Raw genomic sequence first — 18,201 nt, forward strand, 5'->3', positions numbered from 1 at the left:
ATGTCACCCTGAGAAACAATCGCTGTAAAGAATCAAACAGTTCTAATGATAAACCCATGTGACAAACACAAACAATGAGTACAGGAAGACAAAAAAGCAAGAGTGCAGAAGAGGTGGTGAGGGGCAGATCAGGATGAGAGTTTGATTGGTTAAGTGATCCTGGGACAGCGGGGGGCTGACTTATATGGAAAAGTCTTGGATATGCTGAGAATCCTCTAGAGAGCAGTTAAACAGTGACCTCTGACCTTACAAAGATGTTACAGTACCAGACGAAAGCGTTTTAATAATAGTGACGTCAGCTTGAGCGAGACTGTTGTTTCAGCTGAGCGCTGTGGGCAAAAGGACTGAGACTCAAATGCTCTTAAAGGGAGAGTTCAGTAGTAGCTCTTTCAAAGATATGGAGATCTGAATGGATAATTCACTCAGAAGTGAAAATGTTGGTCACTTATTCACCCTCATGTTCTAAACCTTTATGCCATTCTTGGAACATGGAACATGGAAAGATGATATTAGGCAGAATGACAGTCTTTCACTGTTTGGGAAAAAAAGATGCAATGAAAGTGAATAGTGACCGAGACTGTCCGCCCCAAACATTCTGCACAACATCTCCTTTTCTGTTCTACTGAAGAAAGAAAGTCATGAAGGTTTGGAACAACATGAGGGTAAACAAATGATGACGAAATAATCATTTTAGGGTAAACTAACTGTTGTGGAGATCTCAGTTATGTTTGATGTACTGCACATGTAAACTTTGTCTAAGAAGAATACAAACAGACACAAATTAGTTCATTATTGACATTTAGTAAAAGCGGTCGCACACCGGACGAGAAGTGCAGCGCCGCATCACGCCACGTCTTTAAAATTCAAACACATTATTTTCTATGAGTGTACGCACACCGGTGGTGCCGTTCAGCGTCTGTCCGCGTCGCCGAGCTACATCATGTTTCGTACTTGTTGGACGAATTGTTGCGCTTCTCGTCCTGTGTGCGTACAGAGTATAGTATATATATATATATATATCCGCCTTAAGAGTATAGAGCAATTAAATTAATGTGGATAGCGCAGTTAAGATTATTTGGTCTTAGAAGAATGGAAAATATTTGAGTTCATATTGACATCTCGGTAACAATTTACAATAGGGTTCATTAGTTATCATTAGTTAACTACTTTAGTTAACATGAACTAAGAATAAACAATACTTCTACAGCATTTATTAATCTTAGTTCATGTTAATTTCAACATTTACTAATACATTATTAAAATCAAAAGTTGTGCTTGTTAACATTAGTTAATGCACTGTGAATTAGCATGAACTAACAATGAACAACTGTATTTTCATTAACTAACATTAACAAAGATTAATAAATGCTGTAATAAATGTATTGTTCATTGTTTGTTCATGTTAATTAATACATAAACTAACGTTAACTAATGGAACCTTATTGTAATATGTTACCAACATCTCTAACTGCTATATACAGGGTTTGAAATTAACACCCGCCAACCCGCCAAATGCGGGTAAAAATCAGCTGTGGCGGGTAACGCTGTCAAATCACTAGCCAATTTGGCGGGTTACTTTTCGTAAATTGTTTACTAATTAACCTTATGACTGGTTTTGTGGTCCAGGGTCACATATATCATAACATCTCTAGAGCCTCCAGTGACCGCTAATGCCAACTCTTGAGCCATCATCATCCACACCATAATCCCAACCCTCCTACGCTGTTTAGATTTGCTTTTCAAAGGAAGACAGAAGTGCATAAATAGATAAATAAAAGAAAAATGGTCACAGTCCCACAGTGGTGGAGAGATAGCAGTCAAGGCCGCATACCGGACAAGCCCCCTGGGGGCAAAGAGACAGGATCGTTATATAGCCGATCTCCAGAGAGAGCAGCCTGGGACCGTTCTCATGGCTACCATCATACAACATCATGGACGTCAATAAAAAACACGGAAATAAGACTCTCCACTCTTCCAGTGTGTACAAACAGCAGCTTTTAAACACTCATTGCTCTCTATTGGCTTTCTATAAACAGTACTTGAGCAAAAATGGCGTATTCGGTTTTCTGCTAGCCGTGATGAAGCTAAAAGAGGACTGTGTCAGTCAATAAAGCATATATGATCTAATCCATCCATCATTTTCTACGCTAAGGCTGCCCGACCGAGGGAGGCATTACTATCTATACTGACTTACAAAAACAAACAATAATTCACAGGCTTCCCCGCCTGGTTCCCATGCCTCTGCCGTAGAACCGGGAGCGGAAAAGCCTGGGAGAGAGAGTGAGACAGCAAGTCATACCATAAATGTGTAATAAAACAAAAACTAGGGGGGGAAAAAAGAAAAAAAAAAAACCTAGGAAAGACAGGGCTTACAGTGAAGCAATAGGCAGCACATTGATCTTTTCCAAAGTGTGAAAGTGGGACACATCAATAGGATAGAGCAAAGTGGCAGTATGAGTGCCACAGTGCTGCTCGCTCGTGGTCCCTCATGACTGACTGCTAAAGAAATCGATTGGTGGGAGGAAAGTTGGGTGAAATTCCAGCTTCACACACGGCACACTGGCGGTTTACCGCACCGCCAACCTGAGGAAGCTTCCTATTGAGCCTTACTTTGACTAAAAACACTGAATCTACACACAATGACTGACATTTAGAAACTATGAGCAGACCAAAGGTGTGCAAGCCATTCTGTGACTAATTGAATGGAAAAAAAAACTATTCCGCTCATACCAATCACCAACTAGAGCTTTTAAGCGTCAAAAAAAGAACACTCCATATTCCAAGTCTTCTGGAGTCATTCAATAGATTTATAAGACTGAAATTCAAAGTTATTTACTGAAATAAAGTAGACATCCACCCCTAAATCTCCTAGAGTGCTCATAAGAGAAGTATTGATGTATGATGAATGAATTATTCTTTTTAGCAAGATCTTTTCACTGAATCAGTTGAAGTAGTCCACAAAACCAGTCAGTGGTATGTTTCTTGTACAACATCATAACTCGCTGCTTAACTACAATTATACAATACATTTTGGAAGATATCAACTAGCTAGTCACAACTGTTTCCTGAAACCATAGTAACTTTTGTGCACATCCGTCATTCAAACCATGTTGGTTCAACAATATGTAGGCTAACTGCTCTTAATTATGTTACCCAAGTGGTGGGGTAATAACTTTCATTAATTAATTGGTTGAGATCAAATTAATGTTAGATTGTTTTTATATAAATAACAAAAATGGCATCTGAGGATGACTTGAGGAATCTTTGAGGAAACACTGGATCGTTGAACTCTGTTGATAGAGACAATGCATATGGCCTTGGTTGGCTAATGATGCTTTTGGAAAATGCACCCCTGAATGAATGAATAAATTAAGATTTTCAGTGAACAACAGCTTACATTTGAGTCTGTTTCTCACACAAAGCTCTCAGTAGACTTCAGAAGACTTGGAATAAAGGGCTTGAGACATATATACAACTTTTATGGTATTTTCGCATCCTTTTTGATGCCTGAAAGCCTATGCCCGTGTCAGTTTAGTTGCTCTTTTCCATGTAGTTACAACCTTCATAATTACTCTTTTAGTGTTCCACTGAGGAAATAAAGAGTCATAAACATTTAAAAGGGCATGGAGATGAGTAATTAATGAAAAAACTTCTTTTTATGAACTATTAATTTAATTACGCATATTTAAATACTGCTTCCTTTGAAAATCAGCTCAACTTTTTAGCCCCATCAGCCAAGGCGTATTAAAGACAAACAAGTCTGCCCTCTACAAGGAAATAAGGGTTTTGAGCAAACTATTCATGAGCGATGAGAGGATGTCCATTCAACAGTCAAAAGAGGATGTTGGTGTTTACAGGAAAAGCTCAACCTCTAGCCTTGAAGAGAAGAGGATCTCCTCTTTGCACACCATCTGGGTCAACAGCTAAATAGAACAGTTAAGCAGTAAATTTTATTGTCCATTAGTGGGAAGCATTGATTCATATATTACACCGGTTTAATGCTCAATACAAATTCCTGCAGTGCACATAAATGCTAAATGATGGGTTTACTGGCAACTTCATCATATACGGCGCACAGATGAATATCCATTTCCTAACGGCATGGAAGCCACGCAATTTCAAGCTGTGTGTGAATTTTATTACACCGATTATGTACCTGGCAATAAAAACACAACAGCAGAGACATACTCTATCATTTTTCACATTTTCAAAGCAACTCATGATTCACATGAGCTGTGATTAAAAGCTAAATGGTTATATTGCCAGTGTTCTCAAGAAGGTTTTTTGTGCTTTTTGCACATGTTGTAGTTTTGCAAGAGCAGTCAACACAGAGAACGATGCCATTTCTCTTCAAGCATAGAGAGGTAGGTCATCGAAACGGGACTGAAACAGAGCGATTAGATCCTATTACTTTGCTTTTGACCTCCGGCCAAGGAAACACCAAAATAAGCTGTTGTTTTTGCACCAAGGCCAAAAGCTAGTTCAGTGTTACTTATTTAAATTTCGCCTCAGCATTCAATCAGATCCCCTCTCTTTTTTCTTTTTCAGATCAGTGCTTTTATCGGGGGAATGTTCTGGTCGCCATTCTAGCAGAAGGTATTTCCTCATATCAAAACTTGATCTCAGAATGTTTTGGCAGCTCTGGAAGGGAGCTGGGAGGAAAAACAAGGGTCCTAAAATACTCCTAAACATGATCTGTGGCTAATCTCATTAATCACATGAGCCTTTCATCCAAAACAAATGAAAAAAGCCTGCATTGTCCAAATATCATCCTGCCCGTGGCCACAGTGGTGAACAATGTGTATTTGTAATAACTAACAGATCCGCAAAAAAGTTCATTTTGACCCAGTTGTGATACTGACCCTATAATCTATAAAGAAAAACACTGATCGGAGCGCATCTGGAGTACTAAAAAGTATAGGCATTAGAGAACCATAACCATAGAAGCTTTTCATAGTCTGTGAGCTCAACATGTAGATTCGTAACACTGCATAAATTCAGCTCTTCTGTTTGTTATTTGAAATGTAGGAGCTTCAGTCGTGTAGATTTGTGTGCAAAAGACAGATGAAACAACTGAATCCTGCTGGGAAGGAATAAATGGAAGAGAAAGTGCAGTGAGAGAGGAGAAAGTAAATGTCTCCGGAGAGGTGCAGGCGAAAGATCAGACTCGCCAGACATTCGCGTCTTCCCCTGGAGTCCAAAATTTCACTTATTCTTTTGTTTATTGTTTGGAGGCAGTATTGAGGCTACCAGTCACTGCTCGCTCATGCCAGGGATATGCAGGAAAGTACGTATTGGACATACAGCCAAGTAAAGGCTGATTTTAACATTAAACTCCCTTGTCTTCGCACCAAAGCACGGATTACAGGAGCAACATTAAAAGTTTGTTCCAAATGCGCACTGATGCTTCTCCTTAATCTCTAATTAATATTCATAATTTAACTGTTTTTCAGAGTTTGGGTAAGCTCTAAATAATTATGTTTTAAAATTCATCAAAATGTACATAAAATGAAATGAGTGCTTATAATTTTAATTAAAATGTAATCACATTTTTAAAAACTATTAAAACGGTTACAAAATTATAAAATATATCTCTAATGCTTTAAGTTCTTGTTACCAACATAAACAAATCAACATAGAATCAAACTTGACACTATGTAAAGGAATAAATCACCCCAAAATGAAAATCAGCTGATAAAAACATTACAAGTAATCCACACAACTCCAGTCCATCACTTAACACTTTGAAGCAAAAATATGCATGTTTGTAATAGACAAATCCATCAAGACGTTTTTAAAGGGTTCATGAACTGAGAAATCCAAATTCCCTTGATCTTTTGACATATAAGAGGTCATTACACTATAAAAGCATCCTGTAAGTTTCAGAACTGAAAACCTTTTCATTAGTCTAATAACAGCTTATATTGACGCCAATCTGCCAAAACGACAGGTTGTGGAATGTGCCACTTCTTGACGTAATAGTGTGGCTAAACCCTGACTCTGCAGAAGATGATCAACGCCTGCTTCTACATCACTGCCTGTTTAGCCCCGCCCACCGATTCGTGCATGTAGTGGGTAAATAAAGATGGCTCTGAAGACAAGACGACGCTGTGCAGTGCCAAGTTGTGGTAAAAACAGCCTTTGCATTGCCTTACTTCTGATCCTAACATTAGGAAAGAGTGCATGAATTTTATTTTTTATGAAAGTCCGGTCCACGTCAGTAAGAACTTGATCCTTTGTTCACTTCCTTTTACAGTGGATTCGTTTACAAACAAGGCACAATTTGACACAGGATTTTCAGAAAGATTGAAACTAAAAGACGATGGATCTGACTGTAATGAGGCACCACACAAGTGTGAGTAACTGTTTTTATTACGTGGTCACTATTTCTTTGTCTGTAATTATAGATCGTTTGATATGTACTGAGTATTTATGTGTTTTTAAACTAATCACAGCAGCGTCCATCTATGAAGGATGTATAGGCTGTCAAACATACACAACTGTTAGCCAATCATAGCAGTGGGCCTTTACTTCCGAGTCTACAATCCACCACAACAGAGCATTTCAATGAGGGGGGTCAAAACAGGACAGAAAATAGCCTATTACTTCTAAATTATGATGTTTTTTGATGTAAAAATCTTGATAACATAAGTGAACCTCAGAGAACAGTACAAAATAATAAAAAAGGCAGTTCATTCAAACTCTTTTCATAATATTGCTTTCTCCAATAAAAACTCATCTCATTTGAATCAGGAGAGAAATATGTACAGATCGAGCACCGTTTACAAGTGAAAACAATGCAAAACTGTTCTAAACAAATATGTTGGTGGATTTTGACATGAGAGAAAAACAGGGGATGGACTTTTTCCAATTTTCTTTTGATTTATTATGGATAATGGACTCATATTTTGTCCAGAAGTGAACATTTGAAGTTAAAATGCAGAAATGATGGATGTGTTTCTCACAAACGTGAGGTTTTTCACTTCACAAGGCATTAATTGATGGACTGGACTCGTGTGGATTACTTGTCGATTATTGTGATGGGTTTTTTTTTCAGCTGTTTGGACCCTCATTCTGACGGCACCCATTCACTGCAAAAGATCCACTAGTAAGCAAGTGATGTAATGCTAAATTGATCCAGATCTGTTCAGACGAAGAAACAAACTCTACACCTTGGATAGCCTGAGGATGAGTGAATTTACAGTAATAATTTGCTCTTCGTCTAAAACTGGTTTCATTTTCTGATGACATCACCTAGGCAGAGCAGGCTATTGGACAATAAAAAAAAAACTCCATAGCTATCCATCCATAGCTATGTAATGCCCACCTTTCACAATCCAATCAAATACCAATTGATAAAATCTTTTTCCCCACTGAACTTCATATTTCACTAGGATATGTCAAATTACAGTTCAAGTACAGTGTGTTGCAATCAGCAACTCTCTCTGACTTTAAATAGCTAAAGACTCTCAAAACTTGACAAAATGTCCACCTCTAGACGTCCTCCCTCCTTGAAAGCAACATTAGCGGCAATGAATAGAGTAAACAAACCTGACACTTAAAGAAACACTTTCTCTGCCTTCAGCAAACTTGCACAGGGGTTTAACACGTCCTACACGAGCAATCAAGCAGTGAAAGTAGAGAGATGAACCAAGTATAAAGAGAGGAGGAGACGCTGTCCCACTTTCATAAGCCTGTGATGAATAGCGTTGTCGCTTCGCTTTTGCTGAATCCAGAAATTCCCAACATCTGCGGGTGGCTGAGAATCGTAGGTTAGCCGGGCTCACCTGCTTGTGCATACATCTTTCCTGATGGTGGTGTATGTCAGGGCGCATGAAAGCAAAGTGTGAAGATCCCCCAATCCCAGCGGCCTACTTAGCGAACCAAAGTGCTTTTACATACATACTCCATTAAATCAGACAGAAATGGCTCACCTATGACAGCCAACATATTTCTTCATTATTTAAAAAATTATTACAGGTGACCAAAGGACCCTAAACAAAATGCACCAGGGAAAAGTACAATAATAAATTACATTAACATAGATGCACAGCTTCCTTGAGTATACAGTAATTCTTTATTTATACAGATGAATTATACAAGAAGGGGAACTGCTGGTGTAAAAAAGCTCTCATGTGGCAAGATTGATACTGTGTATTCAGCAAGATGGGAGGGTTTAAAAAACTTTAAATGAAACGGGCAGATGGTGTAAACACTCAGACCATTCGGAGCTTTAAAGGGACACAATATGGAGATGTGTTATCAATTCTAAACATAAAAGTCAAACACACAGTCAGTGCTCCCTTTGTGTTGCTGTCACTTGCACACACTAACGTACACAGACGTCCCTCTGCTAGATAACAGTGCTAGAGTTTTGGCCCCGGGCTAAAAACACCAGTTTCTCCCCTCAGAGTGAAAAAGCTGAGAACTGCTGAGATGGATTTCTATGGATGCCCCTGTCTGTCAAAAAATAAAAATAAAAAGGTAATTGTGACTTGCAACTTTATATCTCACAACTGTGACTTAAAGTCTCAACTGTGAGATATAAAGCCAAACTGAAAGAGATAAAGTGTCCATTTAAAAAAATGTAATCAATGTGACTGTGTATCTCATAACTGTAGCACTGTGACTTTAAATATCTCACCTAAACAACCATTTTCTTCATATTTAAGACTTTATCCTTCACAGTTGCGATTAATTTCGTAACATTTATTTCACAATTACTCATCCTATTTTTACTCCAATGTTAGAATAGTCATCTGACAGCATTTTTTCAGACAGTATCTGTGTAAACAGAATGTTATAAAGAGTTTATGACTTTTGAGCATTTGAAATCTGAACACATGCCATTCATAAAATTCAACAAATACTTTGCTTCAACTATTTGTTTTGTAAATATTTTGGTGACTTTGATTATCTTTTCAGCTACCAATAAGATTGCAGTGCTTTTAGTTTAATTGAACACATTTTTACCATGTTCATTTAACATTTTTCCATTTTACCATTAGCATAATGCAACACATTTGCATAAAAAAAATCCATCTGCTCTTATTTACACAGGATCGTATTCTGCTTTTGAAGAGATAAATTCTTTGCTGAAAAAGAAGCGGGAAAGAGCACATCTGCGACGTGATCCTGCATACATTACCAATTGTCAATGTGAAGTGTTTGTTGTTTTTAAACTGTTCAATCTATTTTGAGTCTATTATCCATGCAAATTACTATAGGAAACTGCTGTGCATTTATTCATCCTTCTCTCTTAAACATGTATCTCCTCCCGAGAGCTTTAATCTTTTCTTCCTCAGAGTGAAATTTATGCTGAGGCATCTGCTGCCACAACCTTTATTGTCACTGCTCCCATTCAATAAATGGGAGTGGGGACAGTACGAACACACACAGCTTTTCATCTTCCATTGCACTGGGGTTCTGGCACATTTAACTGTGTGTACACACATCGATGAGAACTGAAACCTCTCCACCATGGACTCGTAAAAACATTATACGATGATTTAGGCTCTCTCCATCAAAAATGCTCACACATAAGCTCTTTAAGGAAGAAGGAAACCTTAACTTCACCGGGACACATGCAACTGACTTCCTGTCAGACTGGATAATAGTGCTCTGAGGCGTGTCTGTGTGGTATTGTCTTCACCTGTCATCATCTCACAGTCTCATAGGTCACATTAGCACCTGTCCGTGCTCTCAGACTTTCAAAGGAAGTCAAAGACAAGTGCGCCATTCATTGGGAAAAGCCATTCTGCATAGATCTCAAAGAAAAGATATATACGGCATCAATTTCAGTCCTTCATTTTGTCAAGGTTAAAAAATCAATATAAGAGAAGTAAATGGGAGAGCTCCTGAAAAGAAGTCAACCTTTTCTTTTTCAGTTTTTTTATTAGAGAGATACTGGGATTGTGAACGTAGCTAAAGCTCCTTTCGCATGAGTCACATCAACGCTGCACTGAATTCTGAACGAAGTGTCACCTATGGGCGCTCAAAGTTCGAAAAGTTTCATCTTTAACCCCGCTGACCATTCAAAGGACAGCCAAAAATTTGCATGACATAAACAATATTTGGCTTTGCAGTGGCAGGTCCAACTTTGCACCCACATTTGTCATTTTCACATAATTGAAAATTATGTTTTTAGTGTACAAATCAACAGTTTTAACAAACTGTAAACCTATTGACATACATATAAGGTTTGTGGTGAGTAAGATTTTTTAATGATTTTTCTCTTATGTTCAACAAGGCTGTATTTATTTGATCAAAAATACAGTGAAAACAATAAAGAGGGATTTTTTTTTTACAACTTAAAACAAACAGTTTTATATTTAATGCATATTATATGTTGTTTATTCCTGTGAAGGCAAAGCTGAATTTTTTAGCAGCCATTACTCCAGTCTTCAGTGTCACATGATCCTTCAGAAATCATTTTATCTTTCTTATTATTATTAATGTTAAAAACATTTGTGGTGCTTAATATTTTTGTCAAAACCATAACATTTCATTTTTTTTCCAGGATTCTCTAATGAATAAAAAAAAATAGAAATATTTTGTTTCACTTTCACTTTTGATCAATTTAATGCACCCATCCTAAATAAAAGTATTACATTTAATTTTACAATTATCTGACCCTAAAATATTATGCACGATTATGACAAAAATCATAATTGTCGATTATTCCCTTGAAATTGTAATTGCGATTATTAATTACAATAAATAAATAAGCATTCAATGAACTGAATTAATGATTTTACTATTATTTTACTATTTTTTTCACAGACAAAAATGGAAAAAAAAAAGGGAAATAAATTATTTTGGCTTACCAAAAGTAAAGTAACTAAACATCTGAAACAAAGCAGAATACTGTCTAATGTAGGCTTTAAATGCTACAAAAGTCTTGAGAGTGAAACAGTCCAGAGCTATACATGGCCGTTATTTGTATGAATTGCTCAAGCCAAGATTCTTTCCTGGTGTTTTCTCAAACTGAGATTGTCAATAGAGATGTCAGGCTGATTGACAACACAATGAAAACTAAAGGCATGGGCGGGCTTGCACACCTCAACTACACTCTGTGAGGGAAACCATGGCAACCAACACACGGAGGAACGAAATCATGAAAGGTAGAAAAAAAGCAAGAGAAAGAGAAGCAAGAGAGAAAATAAAACCAAAGGTAAGATGCAGTTTTAAAAAAATGGAAAATAGATCTCCATGACAACTCTGGCTGGGGAACATAAGAGCACACCACAAGGTTTTAAAAACTGTTTAAAAAAACAAAAGAGAGGGAGGTGAAACTGAGGAAACTGAGAAAGAACTGAATGAGAATGATGTTTAGTTAATGTACACATAATAATTATATTGGTCACAGGCTTCATGCTGCCACTGACCTACCAGCTGAGCTGTTTTTGTCCAAAATCTATCCATTATAGTTGTGCTGTCACAGTCTCAGACGGCACGCCCATAGAGCGCCTACAGTCTGTTCATGCATATTGCACAAAACTGAAAAGCACTTGTGAAAATTGCAAGCTCCAATCAGTCTTTACTGCAACACTACTTCAATGGAGTCAGGGTGCATAGCTTTAATCAGGCTGTCAGGAAACAAAATCATGTTTAAAAAGTTACTGCACTGATATTCTGAGTGTTCCTATTTTGAGGCACTAACTGACTTTTAAAACTGAGGTTTGTTTGGTTTTTTTTTTACACTACAATATTTCTTCTAGGTGCCCTTTGCTGTCCATGCACAGCCTGACCAGTCAGAGTGGCTTAAATCATAAATATGGTTAGGGAAAGAGCAAGAAAAAAGATAAAGAGGGAAGAGTGGGAATTCTAGGCAGCTGATGTATAGTATTTGGCAGCCGTTCAGGAGGACATTCTCCTCTGAAAGCTGGGATCTTTTGTGAGCACTTATCATTACATAAATGACTTCCCATCGGGTCAAATGAGCTCACAGTGTGGTGGTACATCTGAGAATGAGGGGTTTTAATAACACTTGAATAAAATATTTAAAATAAAAAATAAATATAAAACACATTTCAAATTAAAGAATACTTTTAAAACCCCTCCCACAAACTACCCCAAACCCTCTAAAAATAAAAAAGGAAACACTTGAATAAAATAAAATTTAAATTAAAAATTAAATATTTAAAATCAAATAGAAAAAAAATATTTTTAAAATTGAAAAAATAATTAAGAATTTAAGAAGTTTTAAACCCCTCTCCCATACTCCCTCCAACCCTCTGAAAAAAGAATGTAAACACTTGAATAAAATAAAAGACTAAATAAAATTAAATATTTAAAATGAAAAAAAAAATTTTATACAATTTTTTTTTAAATGCTTTTACAAATGAAACAAAGACTAATTATAAAACCCCTCCCCCATACTTCACCCCACAAAAAAAAAAAAGTGAACACCATATGCCTAATGCAATGTCTAAAGATGCTGCCAAGTGCATAATCTACTGCTCTGCTCATTGTGTGTCCAGATCTCCTAAAGGGAACTGGCTGTTAGCTAAATAATTCACAAACATGCTTTGTACAAGCACTTGTTCTTCACTGCACTTTCAGCAAGTAATTAACTGTGCACTTTGTCAACTATCATGTACAAAAAAAAAACATAGTGGAGATAGGTGATATGATTATTGTTTACCACAATGTTGCCCACGACTATTAAGAGCAGGCCTCCTATGAGCCATCATTATTCTAGAAAGCCCACAGCACCTCCTAACCACTAAACACAATGAGAGTAGCAATTAAATGGTAGTAATGAACACTAAAGAGAAAATGATTTATTTAGCGAGTCATCTTAAGCTCTAGACACTTGAAAAGCTGCTCAGCCATCCGTTTGTCTTTGTGGGATTTATATGGCTGAAGTGTGTCACATGGTCTGAATATGATTTGCAGATTTTCTCTCTTTTATGTGCATGGCAAGCTGGAAATTTCTTGCACCGTGAGGCATGTGAGGTAGGGCTGCTACAACTAATCGATAAATCTGATAACTGATCATAAAAGTAACTGCCAACCAATTCCATTAACGATTAGTCGGGTCTTAGTCAGAGCAATATAGAATACATAGGCTGTTCCATACGTTCACTATTCCCTGCATTACTACATTAATATAGTCCACTAAATGAGTGAATGAAAACGAGTGAATGAGTGAGTTCAGACACTGAGTGTGGCAGAACTGCTGCGGACGGCATCTTCTGCTGCAAGATGCAGGAATTCATTCAGCACAATGTTCACGGTGCATGGGTATTCTCTAGCAGCTAGCTATGTACATTGGTTGTACACATGTTATTGAGGACATCAGTACAAATATGGCGTTATTTTAATGACAAATGTCGAGAGCGCATTATTGTTGCGCGAAAGCACATTAATATAATGCGCGAGCGCGGATTTCCTTTGCTCTCGCACAAAACCGGACACTCGCGCTCAGATACACGCTGCTCTCGCCCGGAGAGAGTGCGCGCACTTAAAACGTGTCTCTCCTCTCACTCAAACTGTGTGTCCTGTGCACTCTCAAATCTCTCTGTGCTCATGCACTATAGATATGAATTATTTTCGCACCTGAATACAAACATAAAAGAGATATAGTAAAACAAAGTAGCTACGATAACAAGTTTATGTTAAAACAAAAATGCAACAATAAAAAATCAAGGAAAGGCCCTGCACAAATCTGTTTTGAGACTACTTTTTAAAAGTGCATAATGATAACTTTTGACAACGTTTAATTCAGGTGCGAAAATAATTAATATCTATAGTGCATGAGCACAGAGAGATTTGAGAGTGCACAGGACACAGTTTGAGTGAGAGGAGAGAAACGTTTTAAGCGCGCGCACTCTCTCTGGGCGAGAGCAGCGTGAATCTGAGCGCGAGCGTCCGGTTTTGTGCGAGAGCAAAGGAAATCCGTGCGTGAGCGGAGAGATTCGCGCTCGCGCAATATATTAATGTGCTTTCGACATTTGTCATTAAAATAGCGCCATATACAAATGGCTATTAAATGACTTTCAAATAGTGCACTATATAAGGGTATAGGGGGCGACTTTAGTCACAGCCCTAGAGAAAGTTATTCTTTAGCATTCCATCTATTAGAATGAACCTCAAAATTGTTCCATTGACTAAAACAACTTTTTATGGGAACCTTGCTGAAAAAAAACAGCTGAAACCAGCCTAAGCTGGTTGGCTGGTTTTAGCTGGTCTTTCAGCCTGGTCATAGACGGTTTGCAGGCTGGTTTTAGAGAGATTTTGACCACTTCTTAGCTGGTCAGGCTGGGAGACCAGTTGACCAACCAGCTAAAACCAGCTGAACATCAGCTTAGCCAAGCTGGGAGACCATCTAAAACCAGCTAATTCCAACTTAAACCAGCTAAGGCCAGCCAACCAGCTTAGGCTGGATTTATAAGCGTTTTTTTATCATCAATATGTATCAGTTATCATCAATATGTATAAATATATTTTTTTTTAATGTAAATAACACATATAATATTATGAAAAAGGAACATGCCTTTCTTTTCAATCAGTCTTGGTTAGCAAGCTAACAGCTTAGTCTATTAGCTTAGCATAGTGTTAACTGGTTAAAAAAGGCAACTGGTTAAATGGTTAGCTAGAACAAGATATGATAACACAATACATTTTCAGCAGGCATTGCAAATGGCTACCAAGAAGAATGGATCCTTGCCTCATCGGCCTAATTCAGAATAGCATACCACCATACTATCAGTGTTATTTACAAGTATGTATATACTATTATAGTATTTATTAATATTTTAATTAATAACTTATTTTTATATTTTCAGTTTTCATTTCAATTTTAGTAATTTTACTTCAACTTTAAACTTATTTCAGTTAGTTGCCAATGGCAACATTTCTATTTTTTGTAAGCTTGTAAGATATATTATATTATGTTATGTTATGTTATGTTATGTGTTATGTTGTTTTATTATATTGCATTACGTTATGTTACATTACATTACATTACGTCATTTCACCGATCAGACTGCCACAATGCCTCGGCTCTCTTCCAGGTCAGCATATCCACCAGTGAGGACAGCTCCGAGGAGGGAGCCCTCCTGGGGTGTTCCCCGGACACAGACCGCCCGAGCAACTGCGCAGCACTCCGATGATTACACTCTACAGGACAAGATAAATTATGTGGTGTGAGCGAGTCTGAGGCCAAGGCGCTCATTTTCTTCCCATGAGACAGTGTGTGTACAACACTCCAAGACTGTGGCCTTTTTCATCTCCTCTGACAGGCAGTTTGCTGGTTTTAACGCATCAAAGAATGCTCCCCATACATGTGTGATTTAGTGCTCAAAATATTGAAGATGTCACTGTACATCTCGGTAGCTGTAACCTCTGAAGGCCTTGATGTTATGAATGATTCACAAGGACAAGGATGTAAGAGGACACATATCAAGTTAATATCATTAGGAGAGGTTGAGTTCGATGGCGGGTGTAAAATACGATACCCTCTAAAGGCTCTGTTGTACCTCACCCACCCCCAAGAACACAACTGACACAAATCAAGAGGAACTCAACTAGCACACAACTTTTGCCTGTGTTTCAACACACAGCCTACTTGTCACTTTAGCATCGCCCTGTTCCATACTGTCCTCTTCATTATTCACACTCACGTCCTCTGGACATTCACAAACTCCTTGGTCACTCCTCGAGGGTCTCTAATACTACTTCACCTTCAAACCAATCAGCTTTCTGTTGGTCATTGCCACAAATCTACATGAACAACTTGAACCAGTTGCTAAATATGCGTAGGGAAATCTTTCACCTTCATATGAAATTCTCGATCGCATAGGTTTCCTATTTAAATGGCTGGATATTGCCTGCAAAAATTCACCAAACGGTAAATGTTACCACACATTTACACCTTATTCATGGATCCTCTAGTGGCTAGTGGACCAGGAATTCAAAATATTAAAAAAGACTACAATATTACATAAATAATACAAACATCATAACCCAGGTTTATACAATAACTATAGTATATGAACACAGAACTGCTCTGAAATGATAATGCATATATTATATTATATTATATTATATTGATAGTTTTTTTTTCTGAAAAAAAAAAAACATTCTGAAAATAAAGTTTACGGCATTATTTTACTTTGGAGGATGTTTCAAATCCTCAGCCAAAAAAAAGGACATTTACAAAGACAGCTGCAGAAACATTGATATCTGGTCACCCTACTGTGTTTTAAATATGGAGAGTTTTTTTCCCCCCTGCATTCGGGTTCCATATTTGCTATCTGCTTTTAAAATAAAGGACTTTAGGACCCGGAGGACTCTTGCTGCTTACATTTAAATTAAAAGCAGATTTCTCTTTCTCTTTTTTCTGTCTTTTTGTCTTCTGAGAGAGGGAGGGAGCAAGTGGGAGATGTGGAGGGGGTCTGGAACTGTTTTTTGCAGCCACATCTTGTAGGAAATCCTGAACAAAAAAATGTTAACAAGAGACACGAAAACCTCGAGGGCTGTGTCTCCCCTACTCCCCCTGACTCAGTGTGACAGCAACACGTACACACAAGACAGCTCTATCAGGAAAAACACACACAGGCAATATCTATCCGCTGTATCTCCTGCCTAATGTAAAGAACTGAACATTAAACGCACTCCCCAAGGTCCAAAACAACTCCATCTAACAAAATTACAACCCCACAATGAATTTCCAATAAAACACGGGGGGGCTCGAAGGGAGGAAAGGGGCATAGAAAAATGAAACCATATAAAAAAGCCAAACGTTTCGTGGGGGAAGCCGGACTGCGATGCCTAATCTAGGCCAGATTACAGACAGCCTTGTTCAATTTCTGCGTGCGAGGCCTCATGGGAAGAAGATTGCTTAAGAAATCCTTGAACCAAACGCAACAGATCAAAACCAAAAAATCTGAACCGAATAAACCATAAAACTTAAGAGAAATTTTCCACGCAAGTGCAAATGAGCTGTTTTGAAATCCCAACCAAAGACGATTAACAGCGAGCAGCATGGTTCTTTGTGACAGCTGCACAGAGACAACAGGCCACCTCTGTTTGTGGCCGTTTTGTCTTGTCATAATCGCCAAATCTACAGGACTAACATCCTCCCATTCGCAGCAGTAAAAGGTTAAAGTTTCCCTTTTTATAGCTCTCCCACTGCCGCTCGCATTACCACACGGGCCTGTTCAGGTGATAGCATGACATTCAAACGTAACATAGTAGCTCCCGAATTCGTTCGGCTTATTTGTTGCTGGTGAGGACGGCATCACCCACGGCTATTAGGCTATAATGGTTTGGAAGCTGTAAATGTCACTGGCTTTTCATCAACTACAGGAAGCAGCAGCGGGGCTGCGAGACACCAACACTTCCCTCAGATAAGTTGTCTTATTGTTAATGACGATAAGGGCAAGATGGATCCCAATAAAAGCCAATGAAGCTTTACACTGTAATTACTGTACAACGCTGGAATTCTGGGAAGGTTTCCCCAGGCTTCCACCACCTTCACTCACTTTTCAGGTGTTGGCAGCATTACAGCGAGAGAATACTGAGGTGTGCCGCTTGGAAGCCATTTTTAATTACAAGTGCTGCAGGGGATTGCTTGGACAAGCTCAGGACAATAATTATTAGAGCCCAACGGGATTCCTTTTAACCAAGTCACATCAGTTTTACTGGACTGGATGGTGTAGGAAAGTGGTTTGCTTTTCTTTAGTTCTTTTCTTTCGGGTCAAATGTGCTTTAAACATATAAGCAGATGTTTTTGATCTCTCACAAGGAAGAACTCCAAAACACAGCCGTAACTACATACCGTGCCAGCCTTATACAGCGACACTTTCTGCTTTAAAGAGATATTTATAACCTAAGAGGTTTTATCTCCAGTAAGAAATGTTTTTTTTCTTTGCCCAGACACAGGGTTGAGCATCGTGACTGGAACTGAGATGACACCGGGCGGGTTGAAGGGCCTCTAAGTGTGGCGATGAGGGGAGGACGCCGCTGATAAATGTGTGGGTCAGTCCTGGGGTCCATCACCGCCACCTGCGACACACCCCTCCAGCCAAGCATGTCCAAAAAAGGGGATTCTCACAGCCAATCAGACAACCCAGGATGGGACAACAAAAGGAATCACGCCTCACCTCCTGACAAATCACATAGCACAAATACCTTCACGCACCTAAACACAGGACTGGGTGATATCTGCTATTTTATCAACTTTTAATTAAA

The sequence above is a fragment of the Sinocyclocheilus rhinocerous genome, unplaced genomic scaffold (genome assembly GCF_001515625.1).
Source record: "Sinocyclocheilus rhinocerous isolate Xijiao unplaced genomic scaffold, SAMN03320098_v1.1 scaffold497, whole genome shotgun sequence".
Lineage (NCBI taxonomy): Eukaryota > Metazoa > Chordata > Actinopteri > Cypriniformes > Cyprinidae > Sinocyclocheilus > Sinocyclocheilus rhinocerous.